Below are 26306 nucleotides of genomic sequence, written 5' to 3'. Positions count from 1 at the left end.
GCGTTCGGGGTCGGGGCCTATCACTCCATTACGCACTGAGCTGCTGCGGAACGGGTCTGAACAAGTCTGCTCAATAAATTGTAGCACCATCGATCACACACGAGGCGAGACGTAAAGAACTTCAATCGAGGCTTTATTGAGCAGACTTGTTCAGACTCGTTCCCCAGCAGCTCAGTCACAGAATGTAGCTGCGGGGATTAACCCAGGTTCTTATACCCCGCCTATCTGGGTGGAAACCAGTAGGCGGCGGATCCAATCGGGATCCAGCATCTGTCCTCCAATGGCTCCTCGGCATTCATGGTGTACCGTATTACCCTTAATACATACCACCACAATAGTGCATCAATTTATTACACCAAGATTTTTCAGAGATGGACCTCCGCATCAAGCCGGATCGCCTGCAGCTGCATCCTCAAGCAGACAACGCCAAAAAGGACTTCCAACATTGGCTAGCTTGCTTTGAAGCATACATCGGGTCTGCGCCAGACCCAATCTCAGAAGCACAGAAGCTCCAGATTCTGTACACGCAGCTGAGCTCCAACGTTTTTCCACTCGTCCAAGACGCGCCTACATACGCAGAGGCCATGGTGCTACTGAAGGAGAATTACGCTCAGCAGACCAACAAGATCTACGCCAGGCACCTCCTATCCACGCGGCATCAACTTCCCGGTGAGTCTGTGGAAGATTTCTGGCGTGCCCTGCTCGCCCTGGTGAGAGACTGTGACTGCCAGGCCGTTTCGGCCACTGAACATTCAAACCTGCTAATGAGAGACGCGTTCGTTACGGGCATAGGGTCGGCCTACATCCGCCGGCGCCTCTTAGAAGGGGCCACGCTTAACCTCGCAGCGACCAAGAAACTAGCGCTCTCGCTCACGGTCACCTCACGCAACGTACAGGCTTATGCCCCCGACCGCACGGCCCACCCTTCTGTGCATCGTGGACCCCGCCAGCGACCACCCCATCGTGGACCCCATCAGCGACTGCCCTCAGCCAACCCCACGCCTGCACCGCGCGGTAGCCAACCAACCCCGGGGGACCCAAGTGCTACTTCTGCGGACAGACAAAAAACTCCCGGCAGAGCTGCCCGGCGCGGAGCGCGCTCTGCAAGGCCTGTGGCAAGAAGGGACATTTTGCTGCAGTGTGCCAGGCCCGCTCAATCGCCGCTATTGTCCCAGCACCCCCCACGTGTGGCCAGTGGGCGCCGCCATCTTCCTCTCCTCAGACCACGTGAACCCATGGGCGCCACCATCTTCCTCCACACGTGGCCCGTGGGCGTCGCCATCTTGCTTGCCTCATAACCAATGGACACCGCCATCTTGCCTGCCCCAGGCCACGTGCGGCCCGAGGGAGCCGCCACCTTGCCTGCCCCAGGACACGTGCGGCCCGTGGGCGCTGCCACCTTACCCGCCTCTGGACCCCTGCCCATTGGGCACCTCATCGGGCCACTCATCACCTGCAACCGCTGACGACCAGTCGTGTCTCGCCTCAGTCACGATCGACCAGTCTCGACCGCACAACCTCGCGACCGCTTCGACAAAGGTGAAGGTCGACGGGCACAAGATATCCTGCCTTCTGGACTCCGGGAGCATTGAGAGCTTCATCCACCCCGATACGGTAAGGCGCTGCTCCTTCGCGGTACACCCCGCGAACCAAATAATCTCCCTGGCCTCTGGATCCCACTCCATGGCGATCCGGGGGTACTGCATCGCCACCCTCACCGTCCAGGGCGTAGTATTCAGCTGCTTCCGGCTCTACGTCCTCCCCAATCTCTGCACTGCCTTGCTACTCGGCCTGGACTTCCAGTGCAACCTCCAGAGCCTAACCCTGAAATTTGGCGGGCCCCTACCACCCCTTACTGTTTGCGGCCTCACAACCCTTAAGGTCAACCCGCCGTTCCCTGTTTGCAAACCTCACCCCGGATTGCAAACCCGTCGCCACCAGGAGCAGACGGTACAGGATAGGACCTTCATCCGGTCTCAGGTCCAGCGGCTGCTGCGGGAAGGTATCATCGAGGCCAGCAACAGCCCCTGGAGAGCCCAAGTGGTAGTGGTGAAACCGGGGAGAAAAACAGAATGGTCGTTGACTACAGTCAGACCAGCAATCGGTACATGCAGCTCGACGCGTACCCCCTCCCACGCATATCTGATATGGTCAATCAGGTTGCACAGTACCGGGTCTTCTCGACAGGGGACCTGAAACCTGCCTACCGCCAGCTCCCCATCCGTAAGGCGGACCGCCCATACACCGCGTTTGAAGCAGACGGCCGCCTTTACCATTTCCTTAGGGTTCCCTTCGGCGTCACCAACGGGGTCTCGGACTTCCAACGGGAGATGGACCGAATGGTTGACCGGTATGGGCTGCAGGCCACTTTCCCGTACCTGGAGAATGTCACCATCTGCGGCCACGACCAGCAGGACCACAACGCTAACCTTTCCAAATTTCTCCATACCGCCACACTCCTCAACCTAACTTGCAAGGAGAAAGAGGTGTGTGTTCAGCACAAACCGATTAGCCATCCTCGGCTATGTGGTTCAGAACGGAGATCTGGGGCCCGATCCCGATCACATGCGCCCCCTCATGGAACTCCCCCTCCCCCACTGCCCCAAGGCCCGCAATCAATGCCTGGGGTTCTTTTCGTATTACGCCCATTGGGTCCCAAACTATGCGGACAAGGCCCGCCCACTCATCCAATCCACCACTTTCCCATTGATGGCCGAGGCTCACCAGGCCTTCAACCATTTCAAGGCCGACATCGCCAAGGCCGCGATGTACGCGGTCGACGAGACGCTCCCCTTCCAAGTCGAGAGCGATGCATCAGACATCGCTCTGGCCGCCACCCTTAACCAGGCAGGCAGGCCCATGGCATTCTTTTCCCGCACCCTTCATGCCTCCGAAATCCGGCACTCCTCCGTCAAAAAGGAGGCCCAAGCGATCGTTTAAGCTGTGCGGCATTGGAGGCATTACCTGGCCGGCAGGAGATTCACTCTCCTCACTGACCAACGGTCGGTTGCCTTCATATTTAACAACATACAGCGCGGTAAGATCAAAAATGATAAAATCATGCGGTGGAGGATCAAGCTCTCCACCTACAATTACGAGATTTTGTATCGCCCCGGCAAGCTCAACGAGCCCCCCTGATGCCCTGTCCCGAGGTACATGTGCCAGCGCACAGGTGGACCGACTCCGGATCCTGCACGACGATCTCTGTCACCCGGGAGTCACCCGCCTTTACCTCTTCATTAAGGCCCGCAATCTGCCCTACTCCATCGAGGAGGTCAGGGCTATCACCAGAGACTGCCAGGTCTGCGCGGAGTGTAAACCGCACTTCTACCGGCCAGACCGTGGACTTCAAAGGGCCCCTTCCCCCCCCAACAGACCGCAACCCATACTTTCTTAATGTGGTCAACGAGTATTCCCGATTCCCCTTCACCGTCCCATGGCCCGATATGACGTCTGCCACCGTCATCAAAGCCCTCAACACCATCTTCGCTCTGTTCGGTTTCCCCGCCTACGTCCACAGCGACCGGGGATCCACATTTATGAATGAGGAGCTGCAGGACGACCAGCTACAACCCCAGGGAAAACGGGCAGGTGGAGCGGGAGAATGGGATGGTCTGGAGGGCCGTCCAGCTGGCCCTACTGTCCAGAAATCTCCCGGCCCCCCGCTGGCAGGAGGTCCACCCCGACGCACTTCACTCCATTCGGTCGCTCCTGTGCACCGCGACCAGCTAAACCCCCCATGAACATCTCTTTGCCTTCCCCAGGAAGTCCACCTCCGGGGTTTCACTCCCAACATGGCTGGCAGCTCCAGGACCCGTTCTCCTCCGCAAGCACGTGCGGCTCCATAAGGCGGACCCGTTGGTTGAGAGAGTACAGCTACTCCATGTGAACCCGCAGTATGTCTACGTAGCGTACCCCGACGGCCGCCAAGACACAGTCTCCCTCAGGGATCTGGCACCAGCTGGGTCGCCACCGCCCCCCCCCTCCCCCGCTCCGGCGCCACCCTCCCCTCCCCCGGCGCACCCCACCGCAGCCATCGCTCCAGGACAATCCGTCCTCCCCTTGCTCCCACCCGGGGATGAAGAGGATTTCGACACACTCTCCCAGAGTCACCGAAGACCAAGCCGACGCCGGAGTCACCACCAGCACTGCGGCGCCCTCAACGACAGATCAAGGCACCCGTTCGTCGAAATTTGTAACCTTCTCTGTAATTTTAAAACCAATCTGTATGAAAATAGTTTTCCACCACCCCCGCAGGACTCATTTTTACCAGGGGGTGAATGTGGTAGTCACCACTGTTGTATTCTATTGTATATATGGGTATTACGGTAAGGCCCCTGTACTACAGGTGCGGGGTAGATCCCTGCCTGCTGGCTCCGCCCAGTAGGTGGAGTATAAATGTGTGTGCTCTCCGAACAGCAGCCATGTCGTAAGCTGCTGTAGGAGGCCACACATCTCTGTGTAATAAAGTCTCGATTACATTCTACTCTCGTCTCGTCGTAATTGATAGTGCATCACTGTGTGAGCCCAGCCCGTTGTGCCGCAGTTGGATGTGTAATGGAGGGGTGTGGTGCATGAAGTCGTGTGGGATGTAAGGGTGGTGGGTGGTGTGGGGAGGGGTGTCTCATGGGTGTTGTGAGAGGTGGGGGTGTGGGGTGGTGCCGTATAGTGGGGTCAGTGCCCGTGCTCAGTGAGCCCCTACCACCTAGTTGGTGAAACGTGCGCCGATCAACGCCTCCTGTGCTCCCTGACCAAGCCGGTGGCGTTGTGCAGCCTCCCGTCCATATCCGGCCCCCATGTCCCATCGATTGCCCCCCCTCCCCATCCTCCTCATCTGGAGAGCCATGGCCTTCCTCGGGCTCCCCCTCGGCCTCCTCCTCCAGCACATCACCCCTCTGCTGGGCTATATTGTGCAGCACGAAGCAGACCACAATGATGTGGCAGACCTCTCCGACGGGGACTGGAGGATCCCTCCAGAGCGGTCCAGGCACCTGAAACGCATCAGCAGCAGCCCAAAGCACCTCTCAACCACACCCCTGGTTGCTGCATGGGCCTCATTGTAGCGGGTCTCCGCTTCGGTCTATGGCCTCCGTATAGGCGTCATCAGCCATGATCACAACGGGTAACCCTTGTCGCCCAGCAACCCCTCAGTCAGGGGGGGTGGTGTGTCCCTCGAACATGGCGGGGATGAACGATTGTGCCAGCATAAACGCGTCATGTACACTGCCTGGGTTGCGGGCGCAGACGCGCATGATCTTCATCTGCTGGTCGCAGACCATCTGAATGTTCATGGAGTAGGATCCCTTCCTGTTCATGAACACATCCCTGTTCTCCGCTGGTGGCCGCATGGCGACATGAACCCCATCGATTACTCCCTGTACCATGGGTATCATGGCCACGGCAGCAAAGCCCGCTGTCCGGGTATTCTGGTGGGCGCGATCCACAGGGAACTGAATGTAGCGTTCCTCGATGTCATACAGGGCGGTGGTATCTGCCGACGCACCTGTGCACCGATGCCTGGGAGATGCCGGACATGTCCCCACATGGTGACTGGAACGGCCCCGTGGCATAAAAGTTCAGGGCCGCCGTAAACTTGACGGCCACCGGGAGAGCATGTCCTCCCCCAGTTCCATGCGATGCCAGGTGTGCCATCAGATGGCAGATATGGGCGACGGTCTCCCGGCTCAGCCGGACTCTCCTCCTGCATGCCCTGTCCGGCAGGTCCTCGAAGGACATGCGGCGCCAGTAGACACGAGGCCTCATCGGGCACCTCCGTCGCCGCTGCACCACCTCCTCCACCTCCTTGTATACATCGGTTTCCTCATCCTGTGCCTCGCCTTCGTCGTTGTCGTCCTTCTCCTCCTCCTGCGCCTGTCGGGAGGGAGGCCCTGCAGCCTGAGCGGGTGCCACCAGGCCCTCTGCAGCCCGTCCCTCTGATGCAGCCGCCACCTCTCTGAGCCGCCGGTGGTGGTGATGGGGGGGCGGCATCCCTCCACATGGCCGGGGGCTTTCGCTCAGCCAGCACCCAGGGTCGGCGCCCATCAGCCTGGCTGCCGTAATGGAGGCCATGGCTCAGGCAGTGCCCTGCCATGGCAGGCCATTCCCGGTCGGTGGGGCTGTCCCCCCCCACAGTCTTCCCCGAACCTGGAGGCCTTCCCCCCGTTACCCCCTCGCCCCCATAGCCACGGCTGTGCCCATCCCGCCACCCGCAGGTCCCCCCCATACCAACCCCTCACCTCCTGCTTCCGCATCGTGAGCCAGCACGAATGGCTCACGATTTTTAAAAGCAGGTTAGAACGGCGCCGGCGTGACCTGGGGTCATGCGGTCGGGATTTTGGTCCATCCGGGCCGCAGAATCGCCGGGGCCCCGCAGAATCGCTAAATGGACACCCTCCGGCGATTCACCGGGCCGCTCTGCGCCGAGCACAACCATGCAGGTTTCACTTGTTGGCATAATCGCGAACGGCGGCGGACCGTCGTCGCGCGAAATACCGTCGGGAACGGAGATTCTCCGAATCGGCGCGGGCTGAGAGAATCCCGCCCAGTTTTTCTGGATTTCGAGGGTGATTGTTGGAAACATCTGACATGTTCAGATAGTGCATTCTCATTGCCTGCAGCAGTTTAATTTTAGAGGCTGGTTTGTCCAGTTTGGAAATATTGAGGTCCAGAAAATACAGCTCGATGCATTGTCAGACAAAAGCAAGTTTAAATGTGGAATCCATTGCTTTCCAATTGAATGCTGGAAATTTGGTGGTTACCTTTTAGCATTTTGCACAATCTTTAATGCTACCTGGAACTTTTGAAAGTTATTGAATTTTCTTCCAGCTTTGTTAGAGTTAATTTAAGTGTGAGTTGCAGTACCTTTGTTGGCAACTGTCTGAGCTGATTATAGGTTACTGCTTGACTGCAATGGTGGTGTGGTTAGCTCTTTTGGATTTTTCCCAGTTTTAGCTCTAAGTTTCACCCAGGAAGTTGTGATCTTAGTGAGAAAATGCCTGCAGACATCAGAAATGAAAACAAACAGTGAAAAAACTTTTTTCCAGGCTTCTTTTAGCTGTTAAGATCTGTCCCTGGATAGATTCCTCTTTCTGGATAGTGAACAGGTATTTTGCGTCAGTCTTCATTATAAAGGATATAAGTAACACCCCAGAAATAGCTCTAAATCAGGAAATGGAATGGAGAGAGGAACTCAGGAAAATTACAACCACGAGAGAAGTGGGACGAAGCAAATTGTTGGAGTTGTAAGCTGACAAATCCTTGGGTCCTGATGGATATCATCCTAAGGTCTTAAAACAAATGCTTGTGAGCTTGGAACACATTCTCTGCCCTGTTGCTCCACTTTCACTCTTCTTGCTCAGAAACTCCTCCCCAGCCACTTCCAGCAGCTAGCTGCAGCCAGAAAGTACTTTGACTTCGAGAGATGCAGGTTATAAGTACTACAGGCTAGCATTATGTGGTGGCAGCTTTGCCCAAACTTGAGGCCACTGCTGAGGGTTGCAACTAATTGGCAGTGTTCCTGGCCCTGGTGTGATCATTTGAGATCATTACACTGCGACCATTTAAGTGATCGGGGAAGATTGAAGTTTGTGCGCTGCCTGTATCGCAATGAACTGGCATGGGTTAATAAATCTGTGTGGTGGTATGTATTAGGGGTAGTACGGTACCCAGTGATGCCGAAAGGCTATTGGTGGACAGACATTAGGTCCTGATTGGATCTGCCGCCTACTGAAAAAAATGAATGAAATGAAAATCGCTTATTGTCACAAGTAGGCTTCAATGAAGTTACTGTGAAAAGCCCCTAGTCGCCACATTCTGGCACCTGTTCGGGGAGGCTGTTACAGGAATTGAACCGTGCTGCTGGCCTGCCTTGGTCTGCTTTAAAAGCCAGCGATTTAGCCTAGTGTGCTAAACAGCCTGGCTCCACCCAGTAAAGCGGAGTATAAGAACCCGGGTTCTCCCAGCAGCCGCATTCTGTAACCGAGCTGCTGGGGAACAAGTCTGCGTAATAAAGCCATCGATTGACTTCATCTCTTCTCGCCTCGTGAGTGATTGATTGTGCTACAATTTATTACGCACACTTTTAAAAGACTATGGAGCTCCGGATCGCCCCAGAGTGTCTGCGAATCAGCCCCCACGCGCCAAACTCAGTGGCCACTTTTATACATTGGCTAGCGTGTTTTGAGGGATACCTCCGAACGGCCCCCAGTAGACCTACGGAAGACCAGAAAATAAAGGTCCTGCATTCCAGTGTGAGTCCGGAAATGTACACGCCCATAGAAGACGGGGAGGATTTCCCGACGGCGCACACCATGCTGAGAGGGATCTACATTTGGCCCGTCAATCAGGTCTACGCACGCCACCAACTCGCGATGAGACGACAAATCCCCGGGGAATCGCTGGACGAGTTCTACAGCGCGCTGCTAATACTGGGAAGGAACTGCAACTGCCCACCGGTGACGGCTAACGAACATACGGAACTCCTCATCCGGGATACATTCGTAGCAGGTATGACCTCATCCCAAATTCACCAACGACTGCTGGAAAGAGACTCACTGGGGCTCCTGGAGGCATGGGCCCTTGCGGGCTCCCTCGATGTAGCATCACAGAATGCCCGTGCTTACGCCCCCGACCGCACGGCAGCCCCTTGGGCTCCGTGGACCCCCGCCGCGACCGACTCCCCGGCACCCCCCATCCCCCCGCAAGCCTGCGCGGCCAGAGCACCAGACCACCTGGGGGGGCCCCACTGCTACTTTTGCGGGCAGTCGAAACACCCCCGGCTGCGCTGCCCAGCCCGCTCGGCCATCTGTAAAAGTTGCGGCAAGAAAGGGCACTATTCAGCGGTGTGCCAGTCCCGGGGGTCGCCGCAATCTCCGGGGGAGAACTGGGACCACAGACTCAACCCCCCCAATGATCCATGTGTGGCCAACGGGCGCCGCCCTTTTGGGTCCCGGACTCCATGCGAGGGGGATGGGCGCCGCCATCTTGTGCCCCTCTGGCCACGTGCGATTCATGGGCGTGTCCATTTTGTCCGCCCCCGACCGCGTGCGATCCGTGGACGCCGCCATCTTGGCTGACAGCCATGGACCCCAGCATGGCCAGCTCCACGGGGCCTGAAGAAAACGCCCCGTGCAGCAACCGCGCTTGGCTTCGGTGACCCTGGACCAGTCGCGGCCCCGGACGCTCCAAACAGCAACGACAATGGTGCTGGTTAACGGGTGCGAAACGCCATGCCTGATCGACTCTGGGAGCATGGAAAGTTTTATCCATCCGGATACGGTAAGACGCTGTTGTCTTTCAATCCACCTGAGTACCCAAAAGGTTTTTCTGGCAGCAGGATCCCATTCCGTAGAAATCAAAGGGTTTTGCATCGCGAACCTCACGGTGCAGAGGAGGGAGTTTAAGAATTACCGACTTTATGTCCTCCCCCACCTCTGCGCTCCCACACTCCTGGGGTTAGATTTTCAGTGTAACCTCCAGAGTTTGACGTACCAATTCGGCGGCCCTATACCCCCACTTACTATCTGCGGCCTCAAGGTTGAACCGCCTTCCCTGTTTGCGAACCTCACCCCGGATTGCAAACCCATCACCACTAGGAGCAGACGGTACAGCGCCCAGGACCGAACATTTATCTGGTTAGAAGTCCAGAGGCTGCTGAAGGAAGGCATAATCCAGGCCAGCAATAGTCCCTGGAGAGCTCAGGTGGTAGTTGTAAAGACCGGGGAGAAGCAGAGGATGGTCATAGACTATAGTCAAACCATCAATAGATATACGCAGCTGGATGCGTACCCTCTCCCCTGCATATCCAACATGGTCAATCGGATTGCACAGTACAAGGTCTTTTCCACCGTGGACTTTAAGTCCGCATATCACCAGCTCCCCATCCGCCCGAGCGACCGCAAGTACACTGCCTTCGAAGCAGACGGGTGGCTCTACACTTTTTAAGGGTTCCATTCGGCGTCACTAACGGTGTCTCGGTCTTCCAACAAGAGATGGACCGAATGGTTGACCAGCACGGTTTACGGGCCACGTTCCCGTACCTTGACAACGTCACCATCTGCGGCCATGACCAGCAGGACCACGACGCCAACCTCCGCAAATTCCTCCAGACCGCTGACGCCCTGAACCTCACCTACAACAGGGAAAAATGCGTGTTTAGCACCGACCATCTAGCCATCCTTGGCTACGTAGTGCATAATGGAGCGATAGGCCCCGACCCTGAACGGCTGCGCCCCCTTATGGAGTTCCCCCTCCCTCACGGTTCCAAAGCCCTGAAACGCTGCCTGGGCTTCTTCTCTTATTACGCCCAGTGGGTTCCCCAACTACACGGACAAGGCCCGCCCGCTAATTCAGTCCACGACCTTCCCCCTGTCGACAGAGGCCCGCCAGGCCTTCAGCCGCATCAAAGCAGATATCGTAAAGGCCATGATGCACGCAATCGACGAGTCCCTCCCCTTCCAAGTCAAGAGTGACGCATCCGACGTAGCTCTGGCGGCCACTCTCAACCAAGCGGGCAGACCCGTGGCCTTTTTCTCCCGAACCTTCCACGCTTCAGAAATCCGCCATTCCTCAGTGGAAAAGGAAGCCCAAGCCATAGTGGAAGCTGTGCGACATTGGAGGCATTACCTGGCCGGTAGGAGATTCACTCTCCTCACAGACCAGCGGTTGGTAGCCTTCATGTTCGATAATGCACAGCGGGGCAAGATCAAGAACTCTCCAGATATAACTATGAGATCTTGTATCGTCCCGGAAAGCTGAACGAGCTGTCCGATGCGCTATCCCGTTTCACATGTGCCAACGCACAAGTGGACCGTCTCCAAGTCCTCCAGGAGGACCTCTGCCACCCGAAGGTCACTCGGTTCTACCACTTTGTGAAGACCTGCAACCTCCCCTACTCCGTCGAGGAGGTCCGAACAGCCACCAGGAACTGCCAAATCTGCGCAGAGTGCAAGCCGCACTTTTTCAGGCCAGCTAGAGCGCACCTGATAAAGGCTTCCCATCCGTTTGAGTGCCTCAGTCTGGACTTCAAAGGCCCCCTCCCCTCCACCGATCGCACCACGTACTTCCTGAACGTGGTTGATGAATACTCCCGTTTTCCTTTCGCTATCCCCTGCCCCGACATGACCGCGGCCACAGTCATTAAAGCCCTCTGCACCATCTTTACACTGTTCGGTTTCCCCGCCTACATCCATAGCGATAGGGGGTCTTCCTTCATGAGCGACGAACTGCGTCAATTTCTGCTCAGCAAAGGCATCGCCTTGAGCAGGACGACCAGTTACAACCCCCGGGGGAACGGTCAGGTCAAGAGGGAGAACGGAATGGTCTGGAAGACCGTCCTACTGGCCCTACTGTCCAGAAGTCTCCCAGTTTCCCGTTGGCAGGAAGTCCTCCCGGATGCCCTTCACTCCATCCGGTCACTGCTGTGTACCACAACTAATCAAACGCCTCACGAGCGCCTCCTTGTCTTCCCTAGGAGGTCCTCCTCCGGAACGTCACTTCTGACCTGGCAGGCAGCCCCGGGACCCATCCTGCTCCGAAAGCATGTGCGGGCGCACACATCAGACCTGTTGGTCAAGAGGGTTCATCTCCTCCACGCGACCCCTCAATACGCCTACGTGGCATACCCCGACGGCCGACAGGACACGGTCTCCCTGCGGGACCTGGTGCCCGCCGGAGCTCCCCACACCACCCCCCCCCCCCAACACCAGTCACCCCATCCCTCCTGCCGGCGCACCCCACAGCCGCTCCCTCCCCGGGTGGATCGGTCCTCCTCCCGTGCCCGCCCAGGAGTAGTGAAACAGGAACAAACATCGCGACACTCCCAGAGGAGACAGTGCCTGAGCCAGCACCTGCACCACCACTGGGGCTGAGACGATCGGCAAGGACGACCAGGGCACCCATTCGACTCAGCGAATCTGCGTGACAAAGCAAGATCTGTAAATAATTCAGTGGCCCAGTAAAAGCGGCACTGTAAATAGTTAACAGTTGATATCATTGCATAGCCACTGTGTTAGTGGAATCCCAGTACCAACCTTGTAAACCCCTACCACCATGCGACCCACCACCCCACCGGGTTCTTTTTTAACAAGGGGTGAATGTGGTGGTATGTATTAGGGGTAGTACGGTACCCAGTGATGCCGAGAGGCTATTGGTGGACAGACACTGGGTCCTGATTGGATCTGCCGCCTACTGGCTCCATCCAGTAAGGCCGAGTATAAGAACCCGGGTTCTCCCAGCAGCCGCATTCTGTAACCAAGCTGCTGGGGAACAAGTCTGCGTAATAAAGCCATCGATTGACTTCATCTCTTCTCGCCTCATGAGTGATTGATTGTGCTACAATCTGTGCCCGTTATTTCCACACCTTCTTCAATGTTTTTCTCCTGGATGCATGGTAGGTGTTGATTGATTGATTGATTGATTTATTGTCATCTGTACCGAAGTACAGTGAAAAGAATAATCGATAGAGTACATTGACAAATGGTACATTAATAAATAGTGATTGGTTACAGTAAGGAACAAGGGGCCAAACAAAGCGAATACATGAGCAAGAGCAGTATAGGGCATCGTGAATCGTGTTCTTACAGGGAACAGATCAGTCCGAGGGAGAGTTATTGAGGCGTCTAGTAGCTGTGGGGAAGAAGCTGTACCTATGTCTGGATGTGCGGGTCTTCAGACTTCTGTACCTTCTGCCTGATGGAAGAGTCTGGAAGAAGGCAAAGCCTGGGTGGGAGGGGTTTCTGACAATGCTGTCTGCCTTCTTGAGGCAGCGGGCAGTGTAAATAGAATCAATGTGAGGGTGGTGCGTTGGGCTGAGTTCTCCACACTGCAGTTCCTTGTGATCTTGGACCAAGCAGTTGCCATACCAGGCTGTGATGCAGCCAGATAGGATGCTCTCTATCGCACATCTGTAGAAGTTTGAGAGAATCGATGCAGACATGCCAAATTTCTTTAGCTTCCGTAGGAAGTAGAGACGTTGTTGGGCTTTCTTGACGGTTGCATCAATGTGAGTGGATCAGGACAGACTGTTGGTGATGGTGACCCCCAGGAACTTAAAGCTATCGACCATCTCCATTGCAGAGCCATTGATGCAGACAGGAGTGTATGTCGTGCTATGCTTCCTGAAGCTGATGATCAGTTCCTTGGTCTTTCCAACATTTAGAGAGAGGTTGTTTTCGGTACACCAAGCAACCAAGTGATCTATCTCCCTTCTGTAGTCTGATTCGTCATTGTTTGAGATACAACCCACCATAGTCGTATCATCCGCAAGCTTATCAATCGAATTGGAGTTAAATCTTGCCACATAGTCGTGTGTGTACAGGGCTTACCCGAACAGGTGCCGGAATGTGGCGACTAGGGGCTTTTCACATTAACTTCATACTTGTGACAATAAAAGGTTATTATTATTATAATAGTAGAGGGCTGAGCACACATCCTTGCAGGGCCCCGGTGTTGAGGACTATTGTGAAGGAGGTTACCTATCCTGACAGATTATGGTCCATTGGTGAGGAAGTCAAGGATCCAGCTGCACAGGGGCGGGAAGGGGGGGGGGGGGGGGTGTCAAGTCCAAGTTTGCAGAATTTGGTTCCTAGTCTTGTCGGGATAATGGTGTTGAAGGTGAAGCTGTAGTCTATGAACATAGTATGGATCTGACGTAGGCATCCTTGTTGTTGAGGTGTTAGAGTGTTGATTGTAGGGCCAGGGAGATAGTATCTGCTGTGGACCGATTGCAATGATAGGCAAATTGTAATGGATTAAGACCCTCTAGGAGGCTGGCGTTGATCCATCTCATGACTAGCCGCTTGAAGCATTTCATGATAACAGACGTCAGGGCCACCGGCCGATAGTCGTTGAGGCACGCTATCTTGTTCTTCTTTGGTAATGGTATTATGGTGGTCTTCTTGAAGGAGGTGGGGACCTTGGAGCGGAGAAGTGGGGTGTTGAAGATGCCTACAAATACACTCGGCAACTGGTCTGCGCAGGGACTCTGTCGGGGCCTGTCGCTTTCTGCAGGTTCACTTTCAAGAAGGCAGCTCTTACCTCCGAGGCTGTAGGAGTGGGTATGGGTGTGTCCAGGACTGTTGGGGCAGGTGGCACTGATAAATTGGCTGACTGCTCAAAGTGAGCATAAAACTTGTTCAGTTCAACGGGAGGGATGCTCCAGGCCCAGAGATTCCGCTTGGCCTTGCTTTTGTAGCCTGTGATCTCGTCTAAGCCCTGCTATAGACGTCGTGGGTTTGTGTTGTTGGCCTGGGACTCTAGTTTGATCTGGTATTATCTTTTGGCATCCCCGATGGCTTTCTGTACATTGTACCTGGATTTCTTATATAGGTCAGGGTCATCAGACTTGAACGCCTCCGTCCGGGACTTCAGCAGGGAGTGGACCCTGTTATCATAAGTTGCTGCTGCACTTTTGAAAAATTGCTGAGAGTAGAGAAAATGGCCATTTGGACATCACCTGATACAAAGTGGTCCTCAATCATGCAGCCAGACATTTAGCCCCAAAGGAAGAAAATGAAAAAAATGAAAATCACTTATTGTCACAAGTAGGGTTCAAATGAAGTTACTGTGAAAAGCCCCTAGTTGCCACATTCCGGCACCTGTTCGGGGAGGCGGATATGGGCATTGAACCGTGCTGCGGGCCTGCCTTCAAAGCCAGCAATTTAGCCCTGTGCTAAACAACCCCTGCATTTGTTGGCCTGTAACTTCCTCAGAATGGCAATCTCCGGCAGATTGCCGCACTCAACGGACTCACCCACCCTGGGATTCCAATGCGTCTGTCTCATCCAGCCTTCCACAAACAGGCTGGGTGAGACAGGAGCAGAGAAACTGGCTGCACCGGCATGGAGTAACTCGGGTGCAGAGAAGAAAGACACGCTCCTTATTTCAGCACTAGCTGCTGTGAGGAGCTATTAAGGGGCAATTAAAAGTTAAGTGGTTCAGGCAATGGGGGGAGGGGAGTTAGGTCAGACTTGTGGGAGGGGGAATCTGACTGGAGGGGGAGGGCAGGTTGGACTGGAGAGTGTGGGGGATGGATGGGAAAAGGGTGGTGTTGGCCCAGAGGAGGGGCAGATTGGACTGGGGGTGTGGGGGGGGGGGTTCGTCCCCTTGCCAGGCAGGTCAATCTGAGGCTCGGACCAGCAGGGAGGGGGGCCAGTCCAAGATGGGGATGGTCAGTCAGGAGGGGTGTCAGACCTGGATGTGAGGTGGTGTTGGACCAAGTTGCACAGGGTGGAGGGGGGGTGCTTGAACTAGAAGCAGAGGGCCAGTCCTGATTGCCTGATGGGTGGTGTCAGTGTGGGATAGGCTGGGGCCAGTTTGGGAGATGGGAGTCATTCCTGGGGTAAGGTGGTCAGTCCGGGAGTGGGGGTGGATCAGACTGGAGGAGGGAGTCAGTCCTGGAAGGGGAGTGGCAGACTGGGTTGGGAGGGGGTAGGTCGGTCTGGGAGTGGGGATCGGACCGGGTTGCACTTGGAAGGGGGCCTGACCAGGTAACACCGGAAGGGGAGTAGGGTCGGATTTGGGTGGGTTCTGGTCGGGCCAGTTGTGGGGAGGGGAGGGGTCGGCTCAGGAGGGGGGTGTTAGTCCAAGAGGGGAGGGGTTGGACTGGGTCCCATGGGAGGAGCAGGGGGGTCAGACCGGGTTGCAACAGGAAGGGGAGTCGGGCTTGCGGAGGTTCGGGTCAGGAGAGACTGGGTTGGGAGGGGTTGTGGGTGATGTGGTGGGTCCCCTGGGGGGGTCGTGTGTGTGTGGGAGGTGTCCCCTGTGAGGCTGGGCCTGAGTTTCTTTAATAGTTGCTTTGGAGTTAGAAGGAATTTATTTTCCTCTCACCCTTTCAGGGTAACCATCAGGGTGAAACTGGCAGAACCATCAGAAGGTAACAATTTGAATTGCTGGATGGTTTCCGGCCCAAGGCAATTGTCCAGAGGAAGTTAACACTTCCGGGCAATTGCCCAGTCAATCCTTATGTGTGAACGTCCTAGAGGGATTCCCTCGCACACTGTTGGGTTGTGCCCTAAATGTACCGCTGGGGAACCAGGAAGTTATGGGCCAAATTTGAAACCTGCATGTAAGTAGATATTATCAGATTTTGTGTGGAACTCACATTTTCCTTACTGAAAGAGGAACTCATTAAAACTAATAAAATTGATTCTTGGTGTTCCTGTACTATTGTAGAAAAGTATTTCATTAGGAGCAGGGCTCCAAGCTGCAAAGTAAAAGAGCAGAAATGAAAAACTATTAACCTTAACTAATGATCATATGAATGATTCACGGCCCACAACAATTATCAGATCTGTTACTGGCACAGTTTTACATCTTCAGTACCTGGAGAGTATTTTTTATTTCAATTAAATATTCCTTGTTCATTTAATTCTGTATTACCAGCAATTGTTGAAATTAAATATCTAATTTCTGTCCTTTTTCTCATTCTTCATGTTATTGCACTTTTCACTTGAAAATATTGAGGGACGAAAAGATTAAAAAGTAAAAAAAGGTGAACTATTTTTCAGAACAGCGCTCCAATCCAGCCAGAACATCTCTAGGTCAATGTCTGGCAATGCAGTGCTTCGATGTAAATTGTGTCAGCAAAGTAAAATTTTATATTTTTCAATTTGAAAGATTATTTTTCATTTTTTAAAGATAATTTTTGACCCACATATGGAACTGCAAGTACATATGGCTTTGGAAAGTGTCCTTTTTGGGAATACAATTTTTAAAAAATTGTTAGCAATCTAGAAAATCACAATGCTGAGACAAAGTACTGTGGACTCATGGAATCTGAACTAATCAAAAATGCTGGAAATGCTTATAGGTATCTGTGAACAGAGAAGCGGTTAACATTTCGTTTCGGTAGCCCATCATAAGAACTTGAAAAAGTTAGAGATGTAAAAGGTCTAAGCAAATGCAGAGGCAGAGAGTGGGAGGGAGGAAAGAACAAAACGGAGGATCTGTGATTGGGTGAAAGGCAGGAGGGATTCAAATGACAAAAGAGATGAAGGTGCAATTAAGACCAAAGGGGGTGGCAATGTCTCGAGGAAAGAAACAAAAGATAGGCCTAAATGACAATGTTGGATCCATTTCCAATAGCTGCCGCCTGGAAAAATAGGAGCGGTGGTTATAATGACAAGCTGGTGAACTCAATGTTGAGTTTGGAAGGCTGTAGATTGCCTAAACGAAAAATGACAATTTGTTCTTTGAGCTTCTATTCTATCAGTGGAACTGCAGGAGATTGAGGCTAGGGGACTTAGAGTGGGAGTGGGCAGATTTAACTAATGAAGGGAGCTTGGGGTCTCGCTTGTGCATTGAATGGAGGTGCTCTATAAAGCAGTCACCTAATCTGTGTTTAGCCTCCCAGTGTGGATGAGGCTGTATCACGAGCAGCAAATACAGTTTACTAAATTGAAAGAGCTACAAGTAAATCTCTGCAAGTGTAAGTTAGTCGTCCTGGTGTGGATTCCAGTGCTAGACTTGGATGTGGGTAACATTTCTGTTCATAGTGCGCATGGCTCGCTGGCCATGATTACATGGGGGTCAGCCATTAAACAAAGCGGAGGCATAGGACTCAGTCAGCTGTTATACAACTGGAAGGCAGACTCCAATCCTACATCAGTTGACAGGGTCAGAGACACATGAGGCATTTTTAAGCAGCACCTGGATGTTCCTAACTACAAAGAAGCAACTTCATGGCTTCAAGGCGGACTCCAACTCTTAATCAGACCTCCTGACTCAGCTTTCATCTCTGTCACTGAACCCCAAGCTTTGGAACAGACCTCCAGAATCAACCTTGTTTGGCCTGCTCTGCGACCGGCATTGAAAAGGGAGGGTCCTTCTGGCTCATGTTTCAGAGCAGGCCAAGTGTAGCCCCACCATTCAACTTTGCCTCCCTGCAAGCTCTCCTCCAGTCTGCCCAAGAATGGTGTAAGGTGCTCTTTCCCACAGGAGATCATGAGATTCTCCTGTCTGACCAAGGAAACCTGGACTGAAATTTTGATGGAGGTTAGAAGCCATGGGTTCCACAGGTGTACCGGGTCCAATGTAGAAGGACTATCAGTAACCTCTTCAAAGGGCCGGTTTAGCTCACTTGGCTAGACAGTTGGTTCATGATGCAGAGCAAGGCCAGCAGCATGGGTTCAATTCCCGTACTGCCTGAGTTATTCTTCAAGGCCCTGCCTTCTCAACCTTACCCCTTGACTGAGGTGTGGTGATCCTCTGGCTACATCATCACCAGTCAGCTCTCCCCCTCAAAACGTGGAAAGCAGCCTATGGTCATCTGGGACTATGGTGGCTTTACCTTACCTTACCAGGATGACTATGGCGATGTTGTTAAAACAGTATGATTCCCACGAGGCTCGATATGAATATGGTTGACTTCTAAGTAGCCTAAATGCATGACTAGCTTCTCTCAGAAGTAGCCTGAATGAGCTAGTTTTTAAAAGCGTGTCTGTTTATGGGATGTGGGCATCGCTGGCTAGGCCAGCATTTATTGCCCATCCCTAATTCCCCTTGAAAAAGTAGAGGTGAGCTGTCATTGAACTGTTGCATTCGTTGTGTTGTAGGTACACCCACCATGCTCTGAGGAAGTATGTGTTCCATCACTCTGCCAGTGAGATAAAACAGCAAGCAAACTGGGCAGTCCAGCTACTTAGTCATTGACAACAAAATGATAAAATGGTCCCATCAACCCTGCAAAGTCATTCTCATTCTGATGCCATAGGCAGGAGAGCTGTCTCACAGGCTAGTCATTTTCTTTGATAAACTGGCACAGCTAAAGACAGGCAGCAGTTCTGATGAAGGGTCATCGTCAACCTAATATGGGTTTCTCTCCACAGATACGACCTGACTTGCTGAGTGCTTCCAGCATTTTCTGTTTTTATTGCGGCAGTCTATTAACGACTGACATTCCCCCCGCAACCCCCCCACCCGCCACGCCCTTGGCACTCTGAGTGCATCAACCAGGAATTCTGGAAAAGCAATTAAATTAGCTGACTATATGAACTATTTACACCCAGAAGAAGCAATTCTGCACCCACGCCAGCTATTAGTGAGTACGACGAGGGTAGTGGGTGCCTGGAACTTTTTTACGCAGAGGGTAGTGGGTGCCTGGAACTCGCTACCGGAGGAGGTAGTGGAAGCAGGGACGATAGGGACATTTAAGGGGCATCTTGACAAATATATGAATAGGATGGGAATAGAAGGATACGGACCCAGGAAGTGTAGAAGATTGTAGTTTAGTCGGGCAGTATGGTCGGCGCGGGCTTGGAGGGCCGAAGGGCCTGTTCCTGTGCTGTACATTTCTTTGTTCTTTGTTCTTTGTTGACGATGCGGGCACAAAATAGTCAGGAAACGCGGATCTCACCAGTGAGATTGCATTTCCGAATTTTCACTAGCCCTCGGCAGTGATGGAACGAAGTTCCCGCCCACGTCATTTAAATTTAAACCTCTACCAAGGGGCAGTGCCAGGGTCAGGCACCCCGGGGAGCCCAATGGGGGAATCCCTTTACATGTGATGGGGAGGCAAGAGTGTCGGGGCCTTTGAAGCTGAGCATTTGGCAGTGAGGGGGGCGCCTGGCATTGAGGGGGAGGATCTGGCAGTGAAGGGGAAGCACTTGGCATTGAGGGGGAGGAGCACTCACTATATTGCCACGTTGATTGTTGGCCATGGGTGGGAGGGTGGGGGGCAGGGGACAGCCCTTGATGATTGTGCCATAGTGGGACGATGAGACCCCAATTATTGTCCCATGGGGATGGTGGGAAGAGCCCCTTATACTTTTGAGGTGGTGTGAGGGGTGAGGGCGGGTGCTGGAGGAAGTTTTAACTCTACTTATTAGGGTACCCTTTAAAGATGGCACCCTGATCTCTGTCCAGCTCCATCACGTCACGCCCTTCCAGACTGACGGCATAAACCATGCTCCTTGATTTTCTTTGTCAGAGTGGCTTCAGGTCTGAAAACTCGGCTGTGCATCTTGAGAGATACAAGCCGGTTTTCAGTCAGAGTCTGACACTCTGACAGATTATGGGAAAAGTCTGCCCTTCATGTGCTCTCTTTGTGCGGGGATTGTTTTGTCCCTCCGTATATCAATTTTCCTGAATTCAGTGGTTAACTTTGCTTCAAGTAATTTTAGTTGACTATTTAAATGTTTTGCCTTCCTTGCAATCCAAGGACCCGATGATGAATTTAAAGTTATCTTCCGTAGTTGCAAAAATGCTTTTGGTTTACTCCGTGCACCCACTTTCTGATTGTTTTAGATCAAAACATGTAACACAAGACGTCTTAGGGGATCACCAGCTGTACCCTTTCAATGTACCCTTTCCAATATCAGACATTCTTGTAGAACAGGCTTTTGCATGACTCATGCATCCTTTCAGAATAGGACAAATAAATGGTGGTTATTCAGACATCCGGCCTGACACCTGAAACTGTGCACTTTGTTTTCCTAAAGTACCAGTGAAGACCAATTACGTGGACAATAGTTTTGTGATGTTGTGTTTGTTTCGTGAAAATGACAAAAATCAGATTTTACCAATTGCAGAAAGTACAGAGTTAATTAACAAGAATGTCACGATCCAGAGATTTGCCCTGAACTACTTTACAATCAGGAATGGGATGGATGCTGCCTTGTGGATGCAAACATTTCAACTGTTTAATTTACCAGAAAAAAAACTGCAGCTTGATATCTGCCAGTGACCTTGAAATGAAAGAAACTAAGATCTTTCCAGTAACTGAGTTCACAAGCATTTTTGTGTATGCAATGGCAAATGACTAAAGCAAATAACTGATAGTTGTGGGTTATCAGGGGATTTGGCAATGCTGTGAAAAAGTTTCCTAACGCTAACGTTCCATATCTGACTGATAATCTAATTTGTCAACATTCACTGATCACTCCTAATGGGGGCGATTCTCCAATATTGGGCCCAAGTGTTCGCGCCGGCGTTCACGCCGGAACCGAGCCCGGGCACGACAGATTCTGGCCCCCACATGGAGCCAGCGCGGTGCTGGAGTGGTTCACGCCACTCCAGCCTCCTTATGCGGCGCCAAATGGATGGCGCGCCAACCCACGCATGCGCAGTTGGGCCGCGCGAACCTGCGCATGTGCGGGGGACTTCTTTTGCGCGCCGGCCTCGACCAACATGGGGCCAGTGTTCAGGGGCCAGCCACGCCAGGAAGTAGGCCCGGGGGAGGGGGGGGGGGGGGAAGAGGCCGACCCACCGATCGGGCCCAAATCGCGGGCCAGACCCCATCGGAGGCACCCCCTGGTGAAGGAGCCCCCCTACCCCCCCCCCACAGGCCGCCCCCCGACCGTTCCCGCAGAGTTCCCACCGGCAGCGACCAGGGGTGAATGGCGCCGGCGGGACTCTGTCGTATCGGAGCGGCTGCTCGGCCCGTCCGGGCCTGAGAATCGACGGCCCCGCCGATTCCAGCGGCCCGCGGCCAGCGCCGCGCCAAATGCGCTGGCGCAAATGACGCCGATTCTCCGCACCTCAGAGAATCGCATGCCAGCGTCGTGGCACGGTTGCGCCGATTCTCCGGCTCGGCGCGGGGCTCGGAGGATCGCCCCCAATAAATGTGATATCTAGAATTTGCACTGATCCTATAAAGGTTTTTTAAATCTTACTTTTAAGGAGTTCTCCCTTTTTTCTGACATGTTAGCAAATGTACAGACAATGCAAAAAAGACATAGATACATATGGTAAAAAGATAATCCTGTTAAGTGGGAAATTGCCCAGGTATGTTTCTGTCCACAACATGCAGGCCAAATCAATGCACCCAATTAGTGCCCATCAGTCAACTTTCAATCAACAGGAAAGCAATGTAAGGAGTTGCTGATAATGCAAACAAGCAGTAATTATGCATGAATAGAAACATAGAAACATAGAAAATAGAAGCAGGCGGAGGCCATTCAGCCCTTCAAGCCTGCTCTGCCATTCGTTATGGTCATGGCTGATCATCAAGTTCAAAACCCTGATCCTGCCTTCCCCTCATATCACTTAATCTCTTTCACCCCAAGAGCTATATCTAATTCCTTCTTGAAATTACATGTTTTGGCCTCAGCTACTTTTTGGCTTACTGACTGAAAACAGAAAATGCTAGAAATACTCGACAGGCCTGGCAGCATCTGTGGAGAGAATTAACGGGCAATATTTTTGGGTTTCAACAGTGGTATGAATCATTGTACGCAGATGGGAAAATTTGGAGAGCCAAAACACTAATTCAGCCTCATTGTGTCCAATTTTGGGGATTACATTTAGGAAGATTAAAAGGGCATCGAAGAGATTTACCAGAATGATTTGAGGGATGAGGGATTACTGCTTTGTGGATAAACTAGCGAAGGTGCGATTGTTCTCCAGAGAAGATAGATGTGATAGCAATGTTTAGTATCACAAATAGTCTAGCTAGAGTAAATAAACAGAAACTTTGAGGGTCAAAATCGAGAGAGCATAAATTTAAGGTTATTGGCGAAGAACCAGAGGCAATATGAGAAAAACCTTAAAAAGAAAGCAAAATCCAATGGATGCTGGAGATTTGAAAGATAAATAGAAAGTGCTGGAAAATCCAAGCAGGTCTGATAGCATTTGTGGAGAGACGAACAGAGTTAACGTTTTGAGTCCAATCTGACTCTTTGGACTGAAGAGAGGCAGACATGTAGAAAAGTTTTTATTGCAACAAAGGTTTACAATTTGAAATACTCTTTCAGATAAGAAGGTGACTGCAAATTCAATAATAGCCTTCAAAAATTAATTTGATAATCATTGAAAGGAGATAGAATTGCAGACATAAATGAAAAGAACGGAGGAGTGGGACTAACTGGAGTGTCCTTTGAAAGAGCTAACACAGAGTTGATGAAACCGATTGGCCTCCTTCAGTGCAGTACATTTTTTGATGATTCTTTGGTGCTGAAGGGAGCGTTAAGTGACGGGAATAATGAATATTTAAGGTTGGTGAAAGAAGCAAGGAAAATAATTCTAGCCTATGAAGCCACCTGAGAGATTACAGAAGGGAACAAACTCAAGGCACTATCTAACATTGAAAACAATAGTCCGGACCTTCCAAGGTCATTGCAGAATCACAGAAAGTCAGTATGCAGGTACAGCATGTAATAAAAAAGGCAAATGGAATTTTAGCGTTTAATGCAAAAGAATTGGAGTATAAAGTAGAAAGGTTGTTGCAATTATAGAGGGTGTTGGTGAGACCACATCTGGAATATTGTGTCCAGTTTTGGTCTTCATATTTCAGGAAGGATGTGGCGGCATTGAAGGCAGTTCAGGGAACGTTCACCAGATTGATTCCGGGGATGAAAGGGTTGACGTACAAGGAGAGATTGAACAGTTTGGGCTTATACCCGCTAGACTTTAGAAGATTGAGAGGGGGTCTGATCGAGCTATATAAAATACTAAGAGGGATTGATAAAATAAACGTAGACCAAATATTTGCCCTTATGGGGCAATCTAGAATGAGAGGTCACAGATATAGATTGAGAGGTGGTAGATTTAAAACTGAGATGAGGTGGAACTACTTCACGCAGAGGGTGGTGAATTGATGGAACGCACTGCCGCATAGTGCGGTGGAGTCTGAATCATTAAATGGTTTCAAGAAGGAGATAGATATATTACTGATTTTTAAAATGGGTTAAAGGGGTATGGGGAACAGGTAGGGAGGTGTATTTGAGACAAGGAAGAGATTAGCCATGATCTGATTGAATGGCGGAGCAGGTTTGAAGGGTGAATTGCCTACTTGCAGCCCTAATTCCTATGTTCCTATCGGAGTGCAGCTCCACTCAAAAACATCCCTGACTTGATGCTACTGTGCAGTGCTTCCTGGACGTTCCAAACCAAGCGTTTCCAGAAATGAGGGCACATTTATGAAGTGCAATGGAATTGGGGGAAGACAGGACAAGCCTCCTTTTTACAGCACTGGCTGCTGTATGATAGTTTAAATGTCCGATCTTTTAATGTTTGTGAATGGATGAGTGAATGGGTGGCTGGATGAATGAGTGAATGGGTAGAGTGGTTAGATAGGTTAGTGGGTAAGTGGGTCAATGGGTGAGTTGGGTCAGTGGATGAGGTGGTTAGGTGGGCAAGTGTGTAGGTGGGTCAGATCAGACTCCGGTAGTGTCCGGAGGGATAGTCATGTCGGGGGCTAGTCAGGTTTGTAGTGAGCTGGGTGGTGCGGATAGTCAGGTGTTCGGAGAAGGTATTTGTGTCAGGTTTGGGGTGAGTTGGGTGGTTAAGGGGGTATAGTCAGGAGGTGGTCAGAATGGTACTCGGGGAGGCAGTAGGGTAGTCGGGTGGTCAGGAGGTGTTGGGTTAGGGAGTCAGAGGGTAGTTGTGGTTTAGGGGATGGTGTAGTCACATTTGCAATATATTTGAATCTGCAACTACACATAAGAATTTGCTTTCACACCTTAATGTGTTCCCTACCACACATTGAAATGGAATGGTTCTAGCTCGATCTTGACGTGAGTTGGGAAATCCGCAAATAGGTTCTCTACTCCTGTCTTTTGTAAATTACTGCGAGAATTTTCAGAATGAAATAGACTGGTAGAGGACACATATGGGTTGCACCTAGATGGCAGAGAGGAACAAAAGGAACAAGGTATTGAGGCAGCAATCAAACTTCATTTAAACTGGATAGATCAAGAAGATAAGGATAAAGTGAATAAGTTGCCTTTAAGCAAGTATGGACACAGAGACGCAATGAGACATTTGCATGTTGAAATGAAAAAAATGAAATGAAAATCGCTTATTGTCACACGTAGGCTTCAAATGAAATTACTGTGAAAAGCCCCTAGTCACCACATTCCGGCGTCTGTTCGGAGAGGCTGGTATGGGAATTGAACTCACGCTGCTGGCTGCCTTGGTCTGCTTTCAAAGCCAGCTATTTAGCCCGGTGTTAAACCAGCCCCTGTTACAGAGAAAGAAACATGGGGAACAAGAAGGAGATATATCGTCAATAGACAAACTTACATTAGTAATAGAAGCATCAGAAATACATATCAGAAACATGCCTCAACACAGAAAATTTAAATTAAGGTAACATTCAGAGATTGTTTAACTTTAAGTGCCAAGGACACTTGTGGGGTAAGTTAACCTTGTAGGAAAAAAACATTACAAAATGATTTCCATTCGATGGACATTTCTAATATGAAAAAACAATCTGAACTATGTTGTGTATTCATGTTTGCTCATAGCTGGAAAAAGGTTTATTGGTTTATTGATTGATTGGTCACTTTAAGAGTCCGATCACTTGACAGATTGATGACATCATCGGCCATTTGCATGGGCAGTCTATCCTAACAAACCATAAAGTAAACACCTTTCCAATAAAGCTCTTGTTTGTACCTTCGTAGTCTGCAAGCCTATCCTTTAAAAAAAAACCTAAAGACAACTTCCGGCAATGATGTCAGAACCATGCTGGCAGACTCCTGGAGAAGGAAAAATATAAAAATAAAAATCACAATTCATGCACAGACATCCGAAAAGGATTAAGAAGCTAAAAGCTTCTCTACACCAAAGCTGGTGATGGAGGGGTGCCAAGTATTGGTACCAGCCATTGAAGGAACCAAAATTTAAACATAGATTTCGGAGGAAACAACATCGAAAAGACGCTCACCATATGCTCTGCCTGGAAAGATCTGGAACAGTACAGGGAGATCTGTGAGCAGCAAATATTCTTCAACAATTGTTTAGAGCTGGGAGTGCTCCAAACCTTGGAAGGAAACAGACTGCATTCAGGGGTACCTTGTTTAAAAAAAGCGAGGTACTGCAAAACATTTTGTGGCATATTTTGCTTAAGCAAGCCTTTTCCATAGTAAAAATGATAGGAATGTGGCACTGTATGATAAGAACACCAAGTGGTGGAACTGAAAGATTTGATTATGTTGTCCAAGCGAATAAAATTGCGGCAGATATTGTAGTCCCAACTGACAATGGTGAGGGGGGGGGGGGGGGGGAATATTCAACCTTCTGTGAAATCTGGTGTGGCCAGAAAAATCAAACTTGAAAACCTATGATGGGATTGTGGATCTGGTGCAGGTCCACTTCCCACCTAAACCTTTGGTCAGCGCGAAGAGGTTAAGGTTACACAAATGTAACCAACAAGAAATTGAACCAATCACACAGTTTGTAGCTACTTTGGAGAAATTAACTGAATGCTGTGAATTTGGAGATGTCTTGAACGACACCATTAGAGATCGATTAGTGTGTGGGTTAAGAAGTAAAGCTATCCAAAAAGGGCAGCTAACAGAAAGCAACTAAAACCTAAAGAAGGCTTTAGAAGCCGTGATCTCTAATGGAAGCAGTTTGAGCATTAGAAT

The 26306-nt window shown here is 51.3% G+C and overlaps 1 long non-coding RNA gene across 1 annotated transcript in view; it reads left to right on the top strand.

Annotated features, from left to right (window-relative positions):
- LOC140424995 (uncharacterized) overlaps positions 1–26306 on the top strand; it is a 351986-nt gene that overhangs the window by 230820 nt on the left and 94860 nt on the right. The window lies entirely within an intron of this gene.

Source organism: Scyliorhinus torazame, chromosome 6, assembly GCF_047496885.1.
Source record: "Scyliorhinus torazame isolate Kashiwa2021f chromosome 6, sScyTor2.1, whole genome shotgun sequence".
In the NCBI taxonomy this organism is placed as follows: domain Eukaryota; kingdom Metazoa; phylum Chordata; class Chondrichthyes; order Carcharhiniformes; family Scyliorhinidae; genus Scyliorhinus; species Scyliorhinus torazame.
This window is presented reverse-complemented; position numbering and strand designations above follow the sequence as displayed.